Raw genomic sequence first — 26,625 nt, forward strand, 5'->3', positions numbered from 1 at the left:
TTGTCTTCGATGATAGGTGTGGGAAGTTGTTGTACAGTAGGCATAGGTTGTGTTGAAACGGGAGGTTGCATTCTCCCGGATCTTGTGAGGACGTCTATTGATGAATATTCTTCAGCCCAAATGTCGTTTGTGGTGTATGATGCAGAAGGTGAAGGTCCTACTATGTCCTTTAGGTAGACATCTTCTTCATCACTGTCCTATACTTCATTAACAGTTATGTCCTCTTCTTGTTGAACTTGGATTAATTCCCTTTCATCAATCATTTTCTGCACCAAATCCTTGAATTTGAAGCAGTTTTTTATGGTGTGCCCCCCTGACTGATGGTACTGACAGTAATATCTATCTGGTCCTTTTTAATGATTCAAATGGTCTCGGTTCGAGAGGTTTGACCTTGCCAGTCTCGGAGAGCATTTCGAACATTTGTGCATATGGGATCCCAATTGGAGTGTAAACTCTATTGCTCTTCTTGGGTTTTTCGGTGACTTGTAAGGGAAAATACTTTGCCTCATAAGTCGTTCCCTTTCTAGCTAGAGGTAAAGAGATTTTATTAGCTTCCACAAGATCTTGAATGAGGTTTTGAAACCTGTAGCATTCATTTGTGGTATGACCGTTTCCTTGATGGTACTTGCAGTAAGATTTGGGATCCCATCTTGGAGATCGCTTTTCTGGTGTTGGATCCTCTATTGGACCAATAGGTTTGATTAGTCCTTGATCATAGAGACGATCAAAAGTAGCATCGTAGGTCAATGAATTCTCTTTTAGGTTTATCCTTTGGACATGGAAGTTCATCATATTTCTTGTGAAGTTCGTTCATAATTTTGAGAGTTTCACGTAATAGTTGCGATGTCTCCCTCATAAACAGTGTGAGCAATTGTATTTCTTCCTTGTTTGCTGGTTCTGGAAGGTTATCTCTGACATCGAAAAAGATCTCTTCTTCTCCTTCTTTGACATTGGTTGCTTTGACAAGCTTAATGAGAGATGAGGGGTCAACTTCGCTTTCTTCATCGGAGATAGCCAAAGTATGAGCTAGAGGTGCATTGTCAATACTTGGCTTCAGACTGGCAGGGGCAACGACAGTTTGTTTTTGTCAATTAGGTCTTGGATAGCTTCCTTAAGCTTCCAACAACTTTCAGTAGAATGGCCCCTACCTTGGTGATATTTGCAATGTGTGTTGGGGTTCCAGTTAGGCGACCTCTTCTCAACTGGTGGATCCCCGAATGGTCCAATGGGAGTTATAAGACCTTTTGCAATTAATCGATCAAACGCGGTGTCATAACTCATGCCAATAGGAGTGAAGTTCCTCCTAAATGGTTTCTTTTGTCTTTGATTGTTCATGGCGAGGACTTCAACTAGATTAAAGGTGCTAACATTATTTGAGTGGGCGGTTTTGGAAGAAGAAGTATTGTCGTTCTTCTTTCCTTTCCAGCCACTGTTGGAGCTATTGTTGGCAGCTTTAGATTTAACCAAGTCACCTATCAACGAAAGCGTTTGCTATGGATTCCCAGGTAAAGGTCTTTTCTTTTTCGAGAGAAAAGAACCATTGTTGGCAAACGGTCTCGAGAGATAGTGAGAACAAAGAAGGAAAGATTTTCTTATCAATACCATTGATACTCATTATTGTTTCAAATTCTCTTAAATGGAAGTAAGGTTGTCAATTGCCCTAATATTTGGGATGTCGTTGGCGCTGAACTTCTGCGGAAGATCTTTATCCACCGACACCCCTTGGGATGTGAGTTCTTGAAACTTGTAGTCACTGGAAAACTTGCTTAGGCTCTCTTGCATGAGGTCCATTTGTTGTTGTTTCACGGGGTCATCGATCTTAAGTGCGAGAAGCTTCAGTGTCTCAGTTACAGTAGCCAGTTGGTTTTTGAGGTCATTGACTTCTTCTTGAGTTGCAATTATAACTCTTGCTTTTCTCTTGCGGGCTATAGGTTTGTCGAAAAGTTGGACTTGTACGAAGAGATTATCTTTGATTAATCGTCCTTCCTTTCTTGACCATGCGCTGTAAATTAAGCCAATTTGCGTTTTAATTACTTGACTCGAATCAACTTGACCTTATGGTTTTGTTTTTTAAAAAAAAAATGTACATATTTTTAGGGAACTAAGTATTATTATTTATTGGAGGATTAATATATTTTTAGGGAACTAAGTATTATTATTTATTGAAGGATTAATATCCGACTTACCCCCTTAAAAAATGATGAAAAAAAAGCGCGCACACAAGACTCTCTTAATCATGGTCAAAACATGTGTATTGGTGTGTGCATTGAGTGTAAGTGACATGCTTGGACTCTTGTGTAAGACCATGGGACTTAGTGCCTAAACTCGGACATTAATTCAATTAAGCATTCTTGTCAGCAAAATTAACCGAATTAAAAAGAAAACTGATTAATTAGACATTAGGTGATGACTCGACAAATAATCGGAACTGTCGGCCAAGCGACAGGACTGGCGTCGCATTATGGTGATTGGCGCCAGGAAATTTAGTAAATGTCTGGCGCTACACACTATAATGTGGCGCTACAGCTCAGACTTTGGCACCAATATTGGAGCTTCGGTCAGGGACTGTTTTCGGTATTATTAGTCAACTAGGGTATGCCTAAAGTCGTACTAGGTCAATTCCGATTTATAAAAAAACTTTATTGACTCAAATTAATTAATTAATTAATTAAATAGGCAAAGCTCTTTAAGTCATTAATTTTAGTCTCAACACAAATCAACAAACGGTTAAGAGAAACATAGAATATATATGCACAACAAATAATGCACAATTAGTCAAGTAGGCACAATATGATGCAATGAGTTCGCAACCTAACCATGGCTCTAGTTCTCTAAAGTTTGGGATATGGTTTAGTCAATAGAGGGTCCATGGTTAATTGTCCGGATGCACCCGCGCGGAAGCCTAACCGTGAAGGGTTGGCGCGAGTGGATGGGACACCGCGAGTTTTAGAAAAAACTCACTTCCATGGTTTGGTGAATTCAACATCTCGGATGTACCCTTTGTTGCCAGGAGCGTTCAATGGGGTAGATGGAGCATGAATTCCCAAAGGGTTATGTCCATATGTAGAACACATATGGGTTTTAGAAAAGTGAGAAAAAATTCAATCAGGAAGTAGGATCGAGCAAACAATAAGAAAAACCGGTCGAAATTAGAACGCATATTTCTGGCTCGGTATTGGGGGAAATTGGCGCCAGCAAACAGAGACTGGCGCCAACTTTTAACTGTAGCGCCGGACGCCAATACTGGCGTCTGGCGCTACGGCTTTAAGTGTGGCGCCAAGCTCTGGCCCCTGACGCTACTTCCCACATGTCTTAGCAGCTTTCTGTGCTCAATAAAATCTTCCAGTTTCGCGCGGTGTTATTTCAGTCCTAGTTGTGAAAGACATTTCTCAAATTTCCTACGTGTAAAATCCTATGTTTTGACTCATTACGGATGATATTTCCAATGAGAACCTTTTTATGCATATGACAATAATGTTAATCAAAATTACGCACATGAAATACATAGAACTTTTCGAGTCTCATCCACTCATTCTAAATCATTGCCGATACAAATTCAGGAATTAAAATAGAAATCCTCCCCAGTGCAGTCGCCAAAAACTGTAGGGAATAATTTCAAGCCTTTATAATCCCACTAGCTCGAACCCCACTGTGATTATACACTAAAGTACGGTGGCGTCCAAAAGGGAAGAAGATAGGGCAAAAGAGTCGCCAACAAGTATTTAAGGAACTTGTAAACCGTTCATAGGATGAAGGTTACACCCCTTAACGATCCAAGATATCGTCAACTCCATAAGGTCATGAACCAAATAAGGGTCCGGGGATGAAGGTACAAATCCAACCTAAAAGAGATTGAACCTGCCCTAATAATAGGCCTCTACTTTACTCTGCTCGTATTCATGTGCGCTTTCTGACTAACATGCAAGCAATAGGATTAACCCTAAACCTGTTTAATCTATATTGGTTGAATTTAATGCACAAATATACTATTATTGGCGATCACTTGAATTTATAATCACATTAACCCTAAACAAGATTATTAATTATCTTATTAAGCGTGATTACAAGTACCAATTCCCTTTAAACAGGCAATGAAGGTGATTAAGCAATAAAGAATAAATAATGTATCAAGCAACATAATAATAATCATCATCATGATAATAATTAATAAATAATAATAATAATAATAATAATAATAATAATAATAATATTCATAATCATCATAAATTATAACAATTTTAATCATAATCATGTTCATGTTAATATTAAAGCATAATAAAAATAGCAAGATCCTAGTTATGATACTAACAAGATTAATAACAAACCCTAGCATGTCACTAAGCAATAAAAATCAAACCTTTAGCCCTAACATGATACTAGCAATCATAAATATTAGGAAGAATATAGGAAGCATCGTAACAATCATATTTAATATTGAAAATACCCTAGACATGATACTAGGAATTTATAATAACTATATAAAATGATTTCTACATCATAAATCAATTAAAACCATTAAAGTACTTACTTTGATGCTTCGTACCTCTTTCTAATAACAAAATACACACGTTTGTAACTTCAAGGAATATAATAAACAAACAATTAAGTTAAATAATTGAAAGAGAGATTTGGGACCAAACCCTCAGAAATTAAACCTTTCACGTCTAGGGTGAAGACAACTTCGAATATGGCTAGGTGTTTCTGGATCTTGTGAATGCGGAATTTTGTATGAAACAGCAAGAAAGAATTGAATGCTAAAGAATATTTGAGAATGAGAGAATTGGTGAATGTAGATGTAGATGATGAATTCGTGCATGAAAACAGAGTTTTTGATACGATATTTATAGAGAAAATCAGCCAAAAAAAGATAATTTAACAAAACAGAGTCTGAAGATCGCAAAACAGGATTGGCGCCAACCCTGGCTAGCTGGCGCCAGGCACCAGTGGCTAGCGCCAGGCGCCAATGGCTAGCGCCTGGCGCCAAGCCTGGCTCCAGGCGCCAAGGCTTGGGGTTGGACGCCAAACTGGATTTCAACGCGTTTTCGAAAATCTGATAAATTTCCCGTACTGGAAGATAAACAATATAATTTCTTCGAAAATTCTATTTGATGTTGATTAAAACTCTGAAAAGTCAACAAAGTCAACTTATCAATGCTAATTGAATTAGGAATGAAATGAACCTTCTAGAAGATTCTAGAAGACCAAAACCATTCCTAATTGCATTAGGAATGATAAATCATATTAGGCCCTCCCCTAGATCATTGGGCCGTACATAAAGCTCAAACTGGGCCCAGTTTAGTAAATTGGCCATAACTTCCTCAATATTCATCGGAATTGGGCTTATAATATATCGTTGGAAAGGTCTTTGCAAGCCCCATCCAACTACACCACTATTGGACCCATATCATGGACCAAAAAAACTGTATTGGCTGTTTTTTCTTAAAATAAAGTTTTCCAAAACAGGGAGAAGAGAAAAGAAATAAAACTTTCCGCAACACTAGACCTTTCCACACTTTTGTTTCATTCGATTATGATTCGACGTGAAAGGTACTCATCACCGGGTTTGGTTTTGGGGAGACACAAATAGGTGTCTACACCCTCAAATTCGAAATTTGGGGTTTAACGGTTCAAAAATTGCCCAAATTCAGCCAAGAACGAACGAATTTAGCAAAAAACTTACATTAGGTTATGGAAAATACGAATAAGGGACAAGATCTACTTCCTTAAGCTTCAAAAACACAAGAAAATCCGAGCTTCTTAGAGGGAGAGAGAAGAGCGAAAATGGCGTAGGAAGAAGAAAGAGAGTGCAAAATGAAAATCGCGATTAGCGATTTCTTTTTGCTGATTTAAGTATCGCGCGCAACTAAATAAGTTGCGCGTGACAGAACATCGCAACTTAGAACAATGCACGTGCCATGCCAGCGCGACCCACTGAGTTGTGCGCAGATACTGGTCACTAAAATGACTGGTATCCAGATTTTGATCTGTTTGATTATTTTCAACGGTTTTGCTCGTTATTAGACGTAATGGCGCGCATATTATCAAATCTCTTTAAATTGCTTTGCATTTTGTAGTTTATTTTCTTGTTTGATAGTTTTTTTCATCATCCTGCATGCACACCGTGCTTTGTGCCTTCCCTAAGCATACATTTTGAATGTTTTCGTAAGAGTTTCTTAAAACGTTCTGTACTGGGGCTTTAAGTAAAAGCACCCATAGACAGGTTTGTCATTTTACTCTACTGGCGTTATTATTGTCCTGCTTTTATATGTTTTTCACGTCCGCAGAAAAAAGGAAGGCGTTGTCATACATCGTAAAACTGTATGGCGTAGGTGTTGCGGAAAATTTCTGCTCTTCTCCAGCTTTGCAGGATCTACCTCTCGAAACTAAAAGGTAGAATTACTTTACGTTAGGCGTTAGCTCTCAAGTCGACAAGCGCGCCAAACCATTTAGGAACAGACACTTCTTGATTGGAAGAAAATACGGTAGTTAGTGAGCTTACTAGCTTACCGGACAGTTAGGGTGTCATCCACCCCCTATATAAAGAGTGATGAGACAACGTCGCACCTATGTAGGCACGAGCCTCAATCCTGAGACACGTGTACTCATTCTGTGGACAAAATTTCTGAGAGAATTGTCAAGAAATTTGTTCACGTTAGGCTGCAAAAGCCGAACACCCCTTTTATCATCTTTACACCTTGTTAAAATCAGGCTATAAGTTTCAATGACATATCGAGAGACTTTAGACCAACGATGACATGCTTGAGAGGAAATCATCCCCTTTACTCTTTTTTAAATCGATCTCTTCTCATAAATTGACAACACTCGGAACACCTTTACTTGTAAAAGAGTTCTACAAATGCAAAGGATCCATCTAGATCTTTAACGCGTTAAGACAAGAATACTTATGGATTACTGGTTTAACCGTAAAGACACAAAAAAGACTAGCCTAACCGAAAAAAAAATGCAAACAAGGTCTAATTAACTCAACCTTATTATAATTAGGCTTAAGCCCGTGCTTAAGACCCAATAATGACGGATTTAAAGGCGCCTAGGTTAAATTTAATGCTGCCGCAGAAAAAGTCGCGTACATCTCAATGAGTCGTGCTGCTCTGGCGCGCATAACTAGCACAACTAATTTAGTTGCGCGAGACACCCAGCGCAACTGCTAGTGATGCGCTTGCGGAAGATTTAGGATTTCATAAAAATATAAAATCGAATCTTACCATAATGTCTCGCGCAAGATATTTAGTTGGATGCCCATAGCAGCGCAACCAAATCACTTGCGCTGGGATGCCGCGCGCAACTCAACAAGATGCGTGCGACACTTGCTGCGGCAGAATCCTAGCAACGATAGATTTACTAGAAGGTCCAACGAAAAGAAGAACTGGCGACGTAGACCCTACTAATGTCGCTCGGAGTAATGTCGACAAGTCTCAGAAGAAGGATGCCAACGCATACCCCGACATTGTTGAGTACGGATTTTGTTTAAACATCGGGGGCGTGGTCAATGCCCTGCATTCCCTAGGAAATGTCGCTCGTTGGCAGAGGAAGAGCAACAAGCTAGATGAAGGGAAAGATAAATCCCAGTGGTGCGACTATCATGGTGATCATGGCCATCATACCGAAGATTGCAAGGCCCTAAGAAAAGAAATAACCTTCTTCTTGAAAAAGGGTCATCTAAAGGAGTTTCTGGAAAAAGGCAAGATGAGAAACAAAGAAGCATCGCCTCACCAACCAAAGGAGCCTCAGCAACCCCCCACAGGGCCGACAATCACTAAGGTAGTCAATGTTATCTCTAGTGGATCCGATATTTGTGGACTAACCTATTCTGCAGCAAGAAAAATAGCAAGAACAGGTAATCCTGAAGAAGTAGTCCCCAAGGACGCAAGATCAAACCAAGATAAAGCCATGGAAGCAATGGTCCTCGCCTTCAACGACTGTGACCTGAAAGATTACCGAGAAGAGCATTAAAAATCCCTGGTGGTATCTCTAACAATTGGCAGCTACATGCTACGAAGAATATTAGTCGACGAGGGAAGCTCAGCCAATGTCCTTTTCAAAATTACCTTGGAAGATATGGGAATTGACCTCAGAGACGTCATCAGAAAGTCAACAGTCCTTGTAGGTTTAAGCGGAGAAGCCCTCAACACAAGTGGAGAGATTCGTGCTGCCTTCATTTGCTGGGGGCATCAACCTGCCAACGTATTTCAACGTCGTGGATTGCTCATCAGCTTATAATGCCATCATCGGTCGTCCCTAGATCCATAGAATGAAGGCCATCCCTTCAACATATCACCAAGTGATTAAATTTCCAACCAAATGGGGGTGTAGTAAATCAAGGGAGAAAGGCAATAAGCCAAAAGATGCTACAGTTCTACATTAAAGCCATCCAAAAGGACGGTATAGCAATTACAGCAAGGACCAGCACCAGAAAATCCCGACGAGCAACCAATCGATGAAGTGGCGCTGGACCCAGGCAAACCAAAGCAAACTGTCTGAATCGGAGCATCGCTCGACCCAGGTATAAGGTCTGAACTAATTTAATTTCTTAAAGCTAACAAAGACTTTTTTGCTTGGTCGCATGAAGATATGACAGGTATTAATCCCGATGTGATAACACATAAGCCGAACGTCGAACCTAGTTATCGGCCAATCAAACAGAAGCAATGTAAATTCGCGACAGAGAAAAACCAAGTAATCAACTACGAGGTACAAAAGCTGATCGAGACAGGGAAGATAAGGGAAGTCAAATACCCTAACTGGCTAGCAAACGTCGTAGTAGTCAGTAAGAAGAATGGCATATGGAAGGTGCGCATAGACTTCACCGACCTAAACAAAACCTGCCCTAATGATCCATTTCCCCTGCCGCATATAGATACCATGGTCGACGCGATTACCGGGCACGAGCTGGTCACATTTGTTGATGCATATTCAGGTTACAACCAAATATTAATGCATCCAGACAACCTAGAGAAGACAACCTTCATGACGGACAAAGGAATCTACTGCTATAAAGTCATGCCATTTGGACTAAAGAACGCAGGAGCGACGTATTAAAGGCTCGTCAACAAGATGTTAAAAGAGCAGTTAGGAGATACGATGGAAGTATACATTGACAACATGCTAGTCAAGTCCAAGAAAGTAGAAGATCACATCGGACAACTTAAACAATCCTTTGACGTACTAAGACGGTAGGGTATGAAACTAAACCCTACTAAATGTTCTTTTGGAGTGTCTGCAGGAAAATTCTTAGTATACATTGTGACTCAGAGGGGGATTGAAGCAAGTCCCGATCAAATTAAAGCTATTATCGACATCCAATCCCCCAGGAACGTCAATGAGGTGCAAAAGTTGACAGGATGCGTCGCAGCACTCAACAGATTTATATCGAAGTCATCTGACAAGTGTCGAGCGTTTAACGATGTCTTAAGAAAGAACGAGCAATTCCTGTGGACGGAAAAACACGAAAAAGCTTTGCAGCACTTGAAGCAGTACATGGCATCTCTACCACTCCTATCTAAGGAAAAGGAGCATGAGACGTTGCAATTGTACCTAGCAGTCATCACGACGTCCGTCAGCGCAGTCCTAGCAAGAGAGGACGACAATCAGCAACTACCCGTATATCATGTTAGTAAGTCTCTGCTCGACGCGGAGACCAGGTTTTCTGCTCTAGAAAAATTAGTACTTGCTTTAACAACTGTTGTTAAGAAGTTATGACACTATTTTGAAACCCACCCAATGGTGGTTCATACTAATTTCCCTCTTAAATCTGTGTTGCATAGCCCAAATCTAACAGGAAGGTTAGGCGAGTGAGTGTCTCCCTAAGGGGGTACGATATCAAGTACCAACCTAGGACTCTATAAAGTCCCAAGCCCTTGTAGATTTTGTGGCAGATTTCAGCCCGGACCTAGAACCTTTAGCAGCTCAAGAGTTCGAAGGAATAAACAGCACTCACAAGGAAGCAATCCGGACAATGTTCTACGATAGCTCATCAAATCAAAGAGGCACCAGATTAGGCGTCGTGCTAAAATCACCACAAGGGGACACGATCGTACAATCTATCAGCTGCGATCTTAAAGCAATAAACAACGAAGCAGAGTACGAAGCCTTGATTGCAGGCATGACCGTCGCATTAGACTTAAAAGAAACAAGCCTAAATGTTTATAGCGACTCTTTGCTCATCGTCAGCCAACTGAACGAAGAATTTGCAACAAAAGATTCAAAGATGATGGCCTACCTAGAGACCACCAAAAATAAAGCCAAGCAGTTCAACCCGTTCCAATCAAGCAGGTCCCAAGAGACAAGAATACCCAAGCTGACGCCCTAGACAACTTGGGGTCACCACTCTAAAAGTCGCCCTTTGATACTATTCCCTTGATTCACTTATAAAAGTCGTCGGTCAAAAAATCCTAGATACCAGACTTCATGGTAATAGGCGCGACCCCTAATTGGACGACGCTAATCATCCAGTACCTAAAGGATGACGTCCTCCTAGATGACCCTTTAGAAGCAAGAAAAATAAGGTATAAAGCTTCTACGTATACCATGAAACATGATGTATTATTCAAAATATCATGCACAGGTTTATGGCAAAGATGCCTCGTTGGCGACGAGCAACAAGAAATCTTGCAGGAACATCACGACGGAGAGTGCGACAACCATTCTTGAGGTCAGAGCTTGGCTAACAAGGTCCTACGAGTGGGCTACTTCTGGAAAACTTTGAAAAAAGACGCCGAAACATATGTGGCAAATTGCGACAACTGCCATGGATACATCAGATTGATGCATAAGCCGTCCGAGATGTTGCATCCCACGTTGTGTCCATGGCCCTTCATGAAATGGGGGATGGACATCGTAGGGAAGCTACCCGTCGCCGTAGGACAAAAAGTGTTCATGCTTGCACTAATAGACTACTTATTAAAGTGGATTGAGGCAAACTTATTCGCTCATGTATGTGACAAAGAAGTCATTTCCTTCTTATGAAATAACATAATCTGCAGGTTTGGCATCCCCTCGGAGATTGTGTGTTACAATGGGTCACAATTTATAAGCAAAAAAACAAGACGGTTATGCGACAAGTGGAGCATCAAGCTCTGCACGTCCACACCTAGGTACCCACAAGCTAATGGTCAAGCCGAATCTAGCAATAAAACAATCATCTAGTCACTCAAGAAGTTACTCAAAGAAGCCAAAGGAAAGTGGGCAGAAGAGCTCCCGTTAGTCCTTTGGGCAAATAGGACGACTCCTAGGACGTCGACAGGGGAGAAGCCGTTCTCACTCGTCTACGGGTGCGAAGCAGTCTCTCCATCTGAGGTACGTATCCCAACAGCACGATATGGTCTCATGACAGGTGATCAAAACAACACAGAACTGTCGTCCAACATCGACACATCAAAAGAACTAAGAGAAGCAGCCTATCTAAGTATGGCAGCACAACAACATATCATAGTGCGAAGCTTCAACAAGAACGTCAAAGAAAAAGTATTCAGAATTGGAGATTGGGTGTTAAGGAGAGTCTTCCAAAACACCAAAGATCCAAAAGACGGCAAGCTGGGCCCGGCATGGGAAGGACCATATCAGATCCTCGATGTCGCAGGTAAAGGGGCATATAGACTTATGTCCAAATAAGGTAAGGTTATTCCTCGAAGCTGGAACGCGACACATCTCAAACTTTACCATTTCTAGGTAAAGACAAAGGTACTCGAACGCCCGATCTTAAGTTTTAAGTCCTTTTGTTTTCATTTCAAATTTTTGGATTAAGTGTACTGACTTAGGCATTAGAGGACCATTGACAAAAACGCCAACGGCCACCCTTAACGCTTGTTTTGCAGAAAATCGCAAGGGCACCAGGACGCCAGATTTGGAATAATACACGATAAGAAGTTAGTCGCAATTGGACGAGACACGACAGGAGGTCAGTCACGACCCAAGATAGCCATGGCAAAGAAATATCTAATCAACGATGTCCAATTTAGCCAATTGAAGGAAGACATTAGATATTCGGGGCACTTCCCATGTACAAGCAATCAAGTTTCAATAGCGTAGTGAGAAAATTCTTTTTAACCTTGTTTAAAAATGTAAAGTGCATTTGAAGCACGGCTGGTAAAAAGTTTTGAAACTTCATTATTTTTTTTAAGTTTTTTTTTGAAATTCTTACGTTACTCTACACATTTTTTACAAAGTTTAGGATGAAGCTTGTACTCAATTCAAAAGACAATGTACGCAAGACATGCATCAATAATAAAACACAGAATATTTTAGCATATGAACATGAGTCTAAAATTTTTTACAGGAAATAAAAGACTGACTATCCCACGACATCCAGCAAAAACAAGTAAACAGTAGAAACGCTTCGACCAAAGTGCAGCAAAGCATAAACCTGATCTTCTCGCGACCACTAGTAAAACAAACAAAACAAACCAAGTTCAACACGAAAATAATTCAAAAGTTCAACAAAGGGTAGAGATAACAGAAGTCAAGCGTCTTCAGCAGTGACGTCTTTCGTGCCGATTCCAGCAGCGCCTTCGGGAGTGGCCTCAGTTGAAACATCGACAGCAACATCAAGAACAATCTCAACAAAAGTGTCATCAAGAGTCTTGACCCCGGACGCAGCCCCTTCAACTGTCTCCTTAGAATCTGCAGTAGACTTAGCATCATCTCCGGGTGGTGTCGCCTTTAGAGACCAATTTAGCTTCAGTACCAAGAGACGACAAGAAATTTTCCAGCTCCTCTTGAGAAGTTTCTGAAGTCAACTTTCCAGACTAGAAATGCTTCAACGATTTTGCACAAGCTGTCAATTGGTTGAGACACTTAGAGTTCACAACGTCTTCACGAACCTCGACCAAGGTAGCCTCTAAGTCAGTAACCTACTTCTCCTTCCCTTGTAGAGAGTTGTCCAGTTCAGAGACGTGCTACCCTCTCACCTCTAAGGTGGCGTCCATCCCAACAATTCTCTTGTCCTTCTCCTCAATGAGCTTCTTCATCCTATTCACCTCCTCTTCAGCAGCACGCTTCTAAGTGTTAATAAAATCAACTGAAGAACGAAGGGAAGTCATTTCCTTTTCATTTGAAATAAAATGTCCCCGTATGGCTAACAAGTCTTGCAGAGACTACGAACGTCAAGACGTGAACGCACCAATGCAAAGCAGAAGAAGCGAAAAACCAAGTAAGAATTACATTCAATTGAAGCGATACTGCCTCACTAACGATTTGAGCAGGTGACATCTTCTCTAGATGCCTTTTAGCACCAGGGATAAGCAACCTCTATGCAGAAGGAAAAATCAACGCAGACATAAACGCACCAGCAAAAAAGTCAGCAGGGACGCGCACTACATAATCAGTTTCCTTAGGCGCTGTAGACACCCATTTGTGTCTCCCCAAAACCAAACCTTGTGATGAGTACCTTTCACGTCGAATCATAATCGAATGAAGCGAAAGTGTGGAAAGTCTAATGTTGTGGAAGGTTTTAATTTCTTTTCTCTTCTCTCTGGTTTTGAAAAATTATTTTAAGAAAATAGTCAATCCAGTTTGGTTGGTCCATGATATGGGTCCAATAGTAGTGTAGTTGGATGGGGCTTGACAAGAGCTTTCCAACGATATATTATAAGCCCAATTCCGATGAATATTGAGGAAGTTATGGCCAATTTACTAAACTGGGCCCGGTTTGAGCCTTATATGCGGCCCAATGATCTAGGGGAGGGCCTAATATGATTTATCATTCCTAATGCAATTAGGAATGGTTTAGTCTTCTAGATTCTTCTAGAGGATTCTTATCATTCCTAATTCAATTAGCATTAATAAATTGACTTTTGTTGACTTTTCAGAGTTTTAATTAAAATCAAATAGCATTTTCGAGGAAATTATATGATTTTGTCCTCCAGTGCGGCAAACTTATCTGATTTTTGAAAATGCGTTAAAACCAGGCTTGGCGCCTGACTCTAGGCATTGGCGCCTGGAACCAGGCCTAGCGCCTGGCGCTAGCCATTGGCGCCTAGCGCTAGTGTTGGTGCTTGGCGCCAGTTAGCCGGGGTTTGCCCCAGCTCTATTTTTTGTGCGTCAGACTCTACTTTGTTTATTTTATCTTTTTGGCTTATTTCTCTATAAATGACGTATTAAAAACTCCGTTTTCATTCACGAATTCTCACGAATTCTCACCTACAATCAGTTTTAATTCATCAATTTCATCTCTCTTCTCAAACCTTGTTTCACATACAAAATTCGGCATTCACAAGATCTATAAACACCAAGACATATTCGAAGTTGCGTTCGCCCTAGACGTAAAAGGTTTAATTTATGAGGGTTTGGTCCCAAATCTTTATTTCAATTATTTAATTTAATTGTTTGTTGTCATCATTTTCCTTGAAGTTACTAACGTGTGTATTTTGTTATTAGAAAGAGGTACGAGGCATCAAAGTAAGTACTTTAATTGATTTTATTGATGTTATGATGTAGAAATCATGTTTAAATTGTTATTATGATATTCTTAATATCATGTCTAGGGTAATTTTAATATTAAATATGATTGTTACGATGCTTCCTATGTTCTTCCTAATATTTATGATTGTTAGTATCATGTTAGGGCTAAAGATTTGATTTTTATTGCTTAGTGACATGCTAGGATTGGTTATTAATCTTGTTAGTATCATGCCTAGGATCTTGCTATTATTATGCTTTAATATTAACATGAACATGATTATGATTATAATTGTTATAATTTATGATGATTATGAATATGATTATTATTATTATTTTGATGATGATTATTTTATTTATGATTATTATTATTCATGATATTGATTATTTACTATGTTGCTTGATGCTTATTATTTATTTTTATTGCTTGATCACACCTTTTATGCATGTTTAAAGGAAATTTGTACTTGTAATCACGCTTAATAAGATAATTAATAATCTTTTTAGGGTTAATTTGATTATAATTCAAGTGATCGCCAATAATAGTTTATTTGTGCATTAAATTCAACCAACATAGATTAAACATGTTTAGGGTTAATCCTATTGATTGCATGTTAATTAGAAAGCGCACATGAATACGATCAGAATAAAGTAGAGGCCTATTATTAGGGCAGGTTCAATCTCTTTTAGGTTGGATTTTTACCTTCATCCCCGAACCCTTTTTTGGTTCTAGACCTTATGGATTTGACAATCTCTTGGATCGTTAAGGGGTGTAACCTTCATCCTATGAACGGTTTACAAGTTCCTTAAACTTGTTGGCGACTCTTTTGCTCTATCTTCTTCCCTTTTGGACGCCACCGTACTTTAGTGTATGATCACAGTGGGGTTCGAGCTAGTGGGATTATAAAGGCTTGAAATTATTCCCTACAGTTTTTGGCGACTCCACTGGGGAAATCCCAACTCCCGTCTGCAAGGAGAAAGCACCCCCATGCTTTGACTTTAACGTCATGGGATTACTGTTTAGACGAGAAAAGAATGAGCCAACTTATAAAGAGGATAACTCCTCGCTCATCCAAACAGTCCTACAAAGCGAAAGCTTTGATCCCTCGAAGTTAATCACTCCAGCTAAAGGTTCCCTACAAGGATGGCGCAAGACTATCAAGGTGGCTACTCCAAGCTGAAGGAAGATATCTATCACGGCAGGGCAAGGACCGATGTTTGAAGAGTCGTCTGAGTCTGAGTTTGAGTCAGAGTCTTTCCCCCTAGAGTCTTCTAAGTCTTAAATAGTAATACCTTCCTCTCCTATTTCTTCTCCTAGGATAGTTAGTGATCCAATCCCTCAGGACATATCACTCTTTGATGTAATGATCTCAGAGTATAATAATATTTCTCATTCTCCTTACTTCTTGGTTCTTCTCTTACCCAAGATGACGAGCATTGCTTAACTTACAATTAAAAAGACAAAGAAATTTTAAAGCAATGGAAACACTCGAAAAGAAAACACCGGTAATTGAAGAAACTGAAACAGTTGATATCTCAAATGATTCAACTCATAAAAGAGAAGTTAAAATCGGATTAACACTGAATAAACAAGAAAGAACCGATTTAGTTAACTTACTTAAAGAATTTATCGATGTATTTGCTTGGTCATATGAAGATATGCCAGGAATTAATAGAGAAATAGCTCAACACACCATACCACTAATTCCAGGAATGAAACCTGTAAAGCAAAAGTTACGTCGAATGAAACATGACGTAGCTCTTAAAATAAAAGAAGAAGTTCAAAAACAAATAACTGCAGGGATCATCAAGGTATCCAAATACCCCGAATAGGTCGCCAACGTCGTCCCAATTCCGAAGAAAGACGGAAGGGTAAGAATGTGTGTCGACTATCGAGATCTAAATAAGGCAAGTCCAAAGGACGAATTCCCTTTGCCACACATCGATATTCTGGTAGATAACACGGCAAATCAAGCGCTTCTTTCGTTTATGATGGGTACGCAGGTTACATCCAGATTCTCATGGCAGAAGAAGACATGGAGAAAAAAACTTTTATAACACCATGGGGCACTTGCTGCTACACGGTAATGCCATTCGGGTTGAAAAACGCGGGTGCCACTTACCAACGCGCAGCAACTACCTTACTCCATGATGCATAAAGAAGTCGAAGTATATGTAGCGACATGATTGTAAAGTCAAAAGACCGTCCAGACCATCAAGTAGCCTTAAGGAAATTTTTCGAAAGGCTAAGAAAATACAATATGAGGTTGAATCCATCTAAGTGCGCTTTCGGAGTCACCTCAGGCAAACTTTTGGGTTACGTCATAAGCTCTAGAGGAATAGAGGTAGACCCAACCAAGATCAAAGCAATCATGTCAATGCCATCGCCCAAGACTGAAAAACAGATTCGAGGATTTATTGGCCGGTTGCAATACATAAATAGGTTCATATCAAAATTGACGACAATATGTGAACCAATCTTCAAAAAACTCAAGAAGAATGTACCAGTAATATGGGATGACGAGTGTCAAAAATCCTTTGAAAAGATCAAAGCCTATCTCGCAAATCCTCCCGTATTAGCACCAGCACTCCCCGGAATACCTCTCAGGTTATATTTGACGGTTACCAAAGAGACAATGGGAGCTATGCTAGCACAAGAGGTAGAAGGCAAAGAGAATGCAATCTACTACCTAAGCAAGAAGATGCTCAAATACGAAGCACGCTATACACCGCTCAAGAAGTTGTGCCTCGCCTTGGTGTGGGCACAACCAAGTTAAGACATTACATGGTAGTGCATACCGTCTTTGTAGTCTCCCGATTAGATCCACTCAAGTATCTATTCGAAAAATCTACACTCAATAGGCGCATATCAAGATGGATAGTCAATCTAGCCCAGTTTGATGTAAGGTTCATGCCACAAAAAGCTATCAAAGGATCTGTGGTGTCAGACTTTCTAGCAGATTTTCCAATATAAGACTCGACGCCAATACAAGACAATGAATTTCCAGATGAAGACTTAATGGTCACTGAAGATGATTCTTGGACCTTGTACTTCGACGGAGCCTCGAACCAAAAGGGATGTGGCGTTGGAGTACTACTAGTATCACCTAAAGAAGAGCATGTTCCAATCTCCATAAAGCTTGATTTCGACATCACCAACAATGCTGCTGAATATGAAGCATGCGTGGTAGGCCTTGAAACAGCTTTGGCATTGGGAGTAAAAAATTTAAGGATATTCGGAGACTCTTCTTTGATTATCAATCAGATATCTAAAAGGTGGAAAGTAAGGAGTGAAAGCCTTGCCCCTTACCAAACCTATCTGGAAACTCTTACCGATCAGTTAGACAAGGTAGAATATACATATCTTCCTAGAGAGGAAAATCAATTTGTTGATGCCTTGGAAAGACTAGCCTCAATGGTTAGGATTCCCACGAAAATCGAGAAAATGCCTCTAACTATAGAAAAAAGGCACAAACCAGGCTATAGAAGACGATGAAGTAGTCTAAGGCGAAGAAGAAGAAGAAGAACCGTGGTACACGGACATACTCAATTATGTCACCAATGGAGAATACCCTCCTCATGCTGACAAAAGAGAAAAACGAGCATTAAGGCTTTTGGCTTCCCAATATGTACTCATAGACAACGAGCTACATAAAAGGGTACCTAAGGGTCGAGCTCTCTTATGTGTAGGAAAGAAGGATGCACAAAGAGCAATGAGAATAGTCCACGAAGGAATATGTGGAACTCATATAAATGGCAAAATGTTAGTCCAAAAGATAATGCGAGAAGAATATTATTGGACTACGATGAATAGGGATTGCCATTAATACGTAAAAAGATGCCCTAAGTGCCAAATTTATGCCAATTTACAACATGTTCCTCCATCTCTGCTCTACACTACACATCGCCATGGCCATTCTCTACATGGGGAATTGACATCATAGGCAAAATCACTCCCCCGGGAACAGGAGGCCACGAATATATCCTTGTAGCAATTGATTACTTCACAAAGTGGGTCGAAGCGCAATCATACGCTAAACTCACTGCAAAACATGTAGCACTCTTTATCGAGAGAAATATTATTTGTCGATATGGAGTCCCACATGAAATGATAAGTGACAATCGAACTCACTTTCAAGCCGAATGTGAAGAGTTGCTACAAAAATACGGCATTCAACATCATCATTCTTCCCCTTATAAACCTCAAGCAAATGGAGCAGTCGAGGCAGCTAATAAAAATTTAAAAACTATCATCGAGAAAATGACAGAAAATTATGGGGTTACCGCACGTCAATCCGTACATCAACAGGAAATACGTCATTTTCCTTGGTATATGGAATGGATGCCGTACAACCTGTCGAATTAGAAATACCATCTCTACGCATTGCATTAGAGAGTAAATTCGATGAAGTTGAATGGACTAGGGAAAGATATGAAGAATTAATTCTACTCGATGAGAAACGACTAGAAGCTCTACATCACACTCAGTGTTACCAGACTCGTATGGCTAGGCATTTTAATAAGAAGTTCAAGACAAGAAATATCAAAGTAGGAGACTTGGTGTTAAAAGCACTAAGGAAAAGTGTTTTAGATCCAAGGGGAAAATTTAGACCTAATTGGTCTGGACCCTACATTGTCAAAACAATCCTGTCAGGAGTTGCAGCAAAACTAACTGATATGGATGGCAATGAATTCTCGAACATGACAAATCTATACCAACTTAAGAAATACTACCCATAATTACTTGAGTAGGATACTCAAGAGAGCTACGTTCGGCCTGATTCCTTAAGAAAGGATACATAGGCAACCCTTTACGGGTGCGACCACTTTATTTTTCGACATCCCCGTGTCCCAGAATTAATTAAAAATTCAACAGAAGATCGGCGAAAGACCGGCGTCGCAGAGTAAAACTTGGCGCCAGCAAACAACCATCAGTGCCAGCCAATGAAATTGGCGCCCGGCGACAGACTACACTGGCAAGCGCCAATCGCAAATAAGTGGCGCCAATTTGAAAATAAATTCTGGGCAAATTTCGGTGTTTTTCGGAAAATTTTCGACTTCCGTACTCGAAGAATTTTTGGAAAATCAATTTTCGGTTTTCATTACTTTAATAAAATAAATTTAAAGTAAATAATTTAATTAAAATCTGAAATTTCATTAATAAAATAAAATTACATTATTGGTGGAATTTAAATAAAGCTGAAATAAATTAACTTTAAATGAAAAATAAACTAAGTCTAATAATTTGAAAGTTAAGCAATGCTCCTAATCTTTCTTTTCTTTTCTAGCCCATTTCCAATTTTTGTCTACCTCCTCCTCCTCATCCATAACTTTAGCTAGTAGGCATCCTTTAGAGGACCTACATTCAATCTTAGAATAGATAGTCTCCCCTTCAGCTAGTACTCCATGTTTCTTTTCCATCCAAGTCTTTTTATCTGTGGTGTCAGCTTTCCTTTTCCCTTTATCTTTGGTGACACCTTTCTTCCTAGGCATTGCAGGTGTTTTGAATTCAACTCTTGCACCTTAGCGTTCCTTGGCAGGAATTACCCTGTCAACTAGACGACTCTTCACATCAGTTTTACCCTGACCTTTCTCTGAATCCTTCGAAGGCTTCTTCAGCAACCACTTCTTCACATCATTGGGCAAAGAAGGAGGAACCTTTTGGGTAATCACTTCCCATAAAGGTCTAGCACTCCAGTAAGCATCAAATCTGTCTACTTCTTGAGAAACAGGGTACTCATAGGGAAGACGAAGATCCCCGGCGTATTGTCTTTTCACCCTGAAGGGGTAATAATAAGTCACACGAGACAAACTTGGAAGACGGCAGAAAGGTTGCTTGTTGACACCAACCATCCTTTCTATTTTCCACCAAGGGACGACCCACTTGATAGAAAAATCACGATATTCGAAGACCTTTCTCTACCCATGGCGCCCAATTTTAGGAAAACATTTCTTCCTTCTCACAAAGCAATTGGGGCTATACTTCTCAATATCGTCCGGAGGGCTAATTAATCCTAGCCTTTCCATTAGCCACATCTGTAAAAAAATTGCAATGCAAATAAATTATTACTACAATACAAAAATATATTTTGATTTCTGTAATTAAAAATATTATTTTCTACCTGTAATAAAATTGGAGAGCCCCGAAAAGGTGCTTTTGGGTCCCTTTTCAGTTCATCGAGACTAATCATGGTCTCTCCAACTATCAATGGCATTGGATTTCTCCCTGATTCAATTTGTTCTAGTACGGTGGTTATAATTGATTAGCCTTCATTATTTTTACCACTACTAAGAAAAAATTGATTAAGCATGCAAAATAAGAACACTCTTCTTCTATATATATGAAAAGATTTAGAAAGAGGTTTATCAAAATAATGGCGTGCAAATTCTTTTAAATTAACTATGTTGCCATCTACTATTTTTGATAAATCCCTTTCTTTTAAATTAAAGAAGCGCTCAAAATCCTTATAATAATATGCATCTACTCTAGGGATTACTATGAGGTCTATTGCAGGGAAGCCTAATATAGCACCAAATTCTTCTGGCAAAGGGCTAATCTCATCATACCCTATTCTAAAGCAATGAGTATCAGCATTCCAAAATTCTAGAGCGGTATGTATGAAATCTAAGTCAAGATCTACCCCTTTGATGCCATAAATTCCCCCCAAGTGGAACAAATCTAATTCTTTTCTTTCTCTAGCATTAAGAGATCGACACCATTCATGAGTGTATTGGGTGAAAGTTTTGCTGACTAAAGACATGGTATTATTTTTTCTAGGCAAATAATTATTTTACTTGCTGGAATTATGAGAAGAATCGGTTGGGCAGGAGGCTATTTATACACAAATTGCGAGAAGTTTTAATCAGAATGAAATACGGAATCAGCGCCAATTAGCGCCAGACTCTGTAATTGGCGCCATACGCCAAGTGTAGCGCCTGGCGCCAAGTTGCCACATCAGGCGCACTTGCTTGGATTGCGTTTTCTTCAACTCGAGTCGGCTAATGACTTTACGGCTCTGTTTATCTTTTCTAAATCATATTTTTTATCCTTTTAATTAACTAAAATAGCTATTATATTAATTATATTATTCCTTTTTGGACTTTATTTAAATTATTTTCCATGTTTTTTTTTTTTTTAATATATACACCCGACATTTTATTTGATTTTTTCCTTTTTTATTTTTTCTTTTTGGGGGAGAGAGTCAGATACCCTCCATCGATAATAAAAATGACGGAATTTTTGCGCAAAATTATTTGTCACATTTCTCTTGCACACACAAACATGCACATAATAATAGCAAATAAGATAAATTCATAATAGCGTAAATATACAAAATATGTTTAAAAATAATGAGTCTAAGGCAAAGTTCTATGAAAAGTGAAAATAAAATATCACAGGAACAAACTACGGCACATGAGGACGTATACCCATCATATCGTAAAATTGCGCTGTACGAGGAGTCACCTCTCCACCAGCTCCAGCTCCAGCTCCAGTTCCAGCTCCAGTCTCCGCAGGAGGAGGAAAACTCAATGTAGGTCCACTCCACCAAGGATCAACCTGAGGCTGAGGCTGCGAAGGCTGCTACGATGACGAGCCTACCTCGTACATCCCACCACCTCTGAAAGCCGAGGTATCCTCTCCTACCGGTGCAGCATGAGCACCCTCAGAAGAAGATCCCGATCCCTTTGCAACGTCAGCACGAGCAGCCTCAGAGCGACCACCTCTACCCCTTGACGTAGTACGACGACGTCTCGAGCTAGACCTCGTCGGGTCCCTCCGCACCTCAGGTCTCGTGCGGGTGTGAGAAGCAATAGGCTGGCCCTGCAAAAAGAATTAAATCAGAAACAAGGCAAAATTGAAGCGGTAATGCAAAAAATATATAAAGAAAGAGTACCTCTCGGATAATGTCGTCCCGACGGTAGGTGGCCGCATTCCTCATCCGGACGAGTTGGCTCCGGAAGGCATCTATACATCGTGCCATCGCCGAAACCACCTCGCGCGAAAACTGTCAGAGAAATAATTCAGTAAATATGCATGATATATGGACAAAAGAACTATTGAACAACCAAGCTTACTCGAGTCTGGTGGCGAGGAATCGACCACTCTATGAAGCGCTCGCCCTCGGGAGCCGGAGGAATCATCTCCTCAGTCGGCCCATATGTCCCCTGGTAATGGATGGCATACGGGGTGGCACGAACTCAGCAGCACCGTCCTGATAAAGAAAAAAGTCAGTAAAACATTACTTGGGGGCTACTTAATGGAAAGTAAAAGCTCAAAAATCTTACCCTCACATCCTCAGCCGGTGCCAGCTCCTCCACATAGCACTGCCCAAGGATTGCGTAGGACCGCCAAGGGGTGCCAGCTCCCTCGGACATGCTCAATAATCGCGCATCGTCGAACATGTGACGTGGTGGAGCAGGAGGAACGACGAAGATATCAGAGGAATGCTTTCTAGCAACCCTCTCTCCTAAGTACGCGATCGCTCCATAAGTCCCCAGGAAATAACGATGCTCAACAGAATACTGTGTGGCTAACCCAGAGACTGTCCAGCCGCCCCACGGCCGGTACACCACCTCGGGCCTCTAGAAAGAACATCAATTAGGCGAGAGTGCACTTAAAGCATCGTGAAAAAGAAAATAACTAATAAAAAGTCGTACCGCGATGATCCAACTCCGGACATGTGTAGTAGACATATCCACATGGAGGCCGCCCCAAGAAGCGCTCACTAGAAATCCGCGCGGCGATGGTCTCGCCGGTGCAGCAGAAGAGAAGTGCTCGTACAACCAGATCTGCAAGGAGTAAAAAGTGTAAGTAAATGCTAGCTAAAATGTAGAGCTAAACTTTATAGGGAATAATGTTTACCTCTACGACCTTCCAAAAGGCAGACAAAGCAACATTCGTCTCAAAGGACCGGTGCCGACACGAGTCCTTCAGTGCACGAACGAAGTCAGCGTAGGCCAAGCTGGCCCAGTCATAAGTCCCGATCCGGTGAAGATCGCGGACAGCAGGAAGGTAATAAAGCAACGCCCTACTACCTTTGTCAGGGGAGAATGTCCCTGACAACAACATCAGTGCAAAAATGCGCACCCGCTGCTCTCGGGTGGTCGCATCATCATCAAAAGTCGCTGCCAGCGTCGAGCGGCGGGTGGTCGCATCATCATCAAATGAGTCGTCCCGACCCCAGCTCGAGCCCGAATAGCGATCAGCCCCAACAACTCCTCGACCTGCGCAGAAAAGACGTTAATCCCACTATCGAACGGCAGTGGCACAGAATTGAACTCTAGTCCTGTAATGAGACTGAAGTCCGTAGGGGTGACCATCATCTCGCCCCAAGGGAAGTGGAAAGTGTTGGTTGTGTCCCAGAAGAACTCCACCAAAGTGCGCACTATATGGTGACCACCACTAGAGGCAACCATAGCCTCGGAGGTCTCGAACAGGGTAGCCAGTCTGCAAGACTCCCATAGGAGTCTCGACTCCCGATCCCTGGCGATGTACATCTTGTACAAATCGCCCAAACCATCACAGCCGAAACCGTGATAGCGCGTCCTCCCGACCGTGATGCCCCGTCTCACCGTCTCGGAAATGTGGTGGACGGGGGCGTAGAACAAGGTCCGCTCATCCCACTCAGGAAGTCGACCAATCGAAGTAGAAGGTGTGACGTCATCCTCTACGGGCTCATGCTCTAGTCGGGTGTTTTGGGACCGTGAACCCGAGCCTCGCTGTCTAGCCATACTACATTGTGCAAAATCATCATAAATTAAGGTTCTATAGTATCTAAGGTTCGCCTAGCCGCATGATACTATGTTCGCAAAAAACAGAGTACGTAGTACTAAAACAGAGCACAAATTCAAATTGAGCATATACGACATTTTTCAAACAATCAAACAATTTCTTGCAACACTATAGTGATTATTGTGACAAATTGGACAAGAATTGCTAGCAAAAACATCAAGAACAAGTCACATTGTTCTTCAAGACCTTAGGAGGTCCAACAATGGCAAATTGCTCATTTCTTCACCAAATTGAGTCAAACAAGTCTCAAATTACTCCCAAGGCAATATATAAATATAATCAAGCAATTTCATGGCATAAAATTTGATTAACAAAGCAAATTGAGCATTTTTAATTTCGAATTTACATGAAATTCGTGAATGAACATGCCAAAAATTCAAGCTCTGCGATTTTTGAGTGAATTCGGTTGAGAAACGAGCAAGAACCGAGCAATTGAAGCTCTGCGGTTTTTCGAGCAGTTTCGCGACGAGCAAGCAGCAAAATGAAGAAGAAAGGGGTATTTAAGGAAATCCCCGTGCTAACGCCAAGCCCTAGGCACTGGCGTCAAAAATTAGGATTGGCGCCTGGCGCCAGTCTCAGCGCCTGGCGCTAAGGCTAATTGTGTGGCGCTGATGGCTTTTGGGTTCCTTTCTGCAACATATTTTAGGTTCCTAGGAATATCATAATAATAATTTAAACATAATTTCTACATCATAATATCAATTAAAACCATTAAAACACTTACTTTGATGCCTCGTACCTCTTTCTAATAACAAAATACACACGTTAATAACTTCAAGGAAAATAATAAAAAAAACAATTAAATTAAATAATTGAAATAGAGATTTGGGACCAAACCCTCAGAAATTAAACCTTTCACGTCAAGGGCGAAGGCGACTTTGAATACGGCTAGGTGTTTCTAGATCTTGAGAATGTGGAATTTTGTATGTAAAAGCAAGGTTTAGAAAAAGAGAAAGAAAGAAAGAGAGATGAATAAATGAATTAAGAGAGAATTAGAGAATTAATGATTGCGAATGAAAACTGATTGTAGGTGTATATTAATTAAAATTGATTGTTGATCAATGAAAACGGATATTTTAATACGTTATTTATAGAGAAATCAGCCAAAAAGATAAAATATCAAAACAGAGCACTTGGCGCACGTAAAACAGAGCTGTTTTTGACGCGTTTTCGAAAATCAGATAAGTTTGCCGTACTAGAGGATAAAATCGTATCTTTTCCTCGAAAATGCTTTTTGATCATAATTAAAACTCTCAAAAGTCAACAAAAGTCAATTTATCAATGCTAATTGAATTAGGAATGATAAATCATATTAGGCCCTCCTCTAGATCATCGGGCCGCATATAAGGCTCAAACCGGGCCCAGTTTAGTAAATTGGCCATAACTTCCTCAATATTCATCGGAATTGGGCTTATAATATATCGTTGGAAAGCTCTTGTCAAGCCCCATCCAACTACACTACTATTGGACCTATATCATGGACCAACCAAACTAGATTGGCTGTTTTCTTAAAATAAGTTTTCAAAAACAGAGAGAAGAGAGAAGAAATTAAAAACTATCCGCAAGACAGAACTTTCCACACTTTCGCTTCATTCGATTATGATTCGACGTGAAAGGTACTCATCACTGGGTTTGATTTTGGGGAGACACAAATGGGTGTCTACATGATGCCTTTTTCAACTCTCACTCAAGTGATTTTCCCAATACCCCAACTTGGGTATTTATAGGGAAAAGAAGAGATTGATGGGAGAATTTGATTTTTCCATTTTATTTTAAAGCTAAAATAAAATAAAAAATCAAACTAGTAATAAATCAACAAGTGGCAAGCTCATGAGAGAGGTTAGGTGAGGACCATTTGGAGGAGGGGGGACCAAACTTGCTCCCCACTCCCTCTCCAAAAATCAGCCACCTCATTCCTCAAGCCTCCCCTTACAATGCTCCACATGGAACCACACTTGGGCACCAAGGCACCCCAAGGTGGGCTGCCATGTATGGCTGCCAGCAGGCCCAGCACAAGCGTGCGGGCTGCTTGGCGCTGCTGGCCAACAAGCCCAGCACGGCTTGTGCGGGCTACTTGTGCACTCGGCCAGCAAGCCGCGCATCAAGGATGCGGGCTGCTTGCTGAGTGCTAATGCTCCTCGTGCACGTTGGCCAACACTGATAGCATGCGATGCTAGCATTTGTGCGCTAGCACGCACCAGCCAGCCTAGGCTTGGCTTGATGCGCATGCTAGCCACCATGCTACACTAAATTCCCCTAGCACTCGGTTTGCTCGGGGCATTCCGATGCTAGGGGTATTTTGGTCTTGTTGATTTATTATTTTTCGTGTCTCGTCTTTTATTATTTTGACTTGACTTCCGACGCTCGGTTTCAACACTTTAAACTCGAATTTCCGACGTCTAAATATTTAATACTCGGGC

This window comes from Chenopodium quinoa, unplaced genomic scaffold (genome assembly GCF_001683475.1).
Source record: "Chenopodium quinoa cultivar QQ74 unplaced genomic scaffold, ASM168347v1, whole genome shotgun sequence".
Classification (NCBI taxonomy): Eukaryota; Viridiplantae; Streptophyta; class Magnoliopsida; order Caryophyllales; family Amaranthaceae; genus Chenopodium; species Chenopodium quinoa.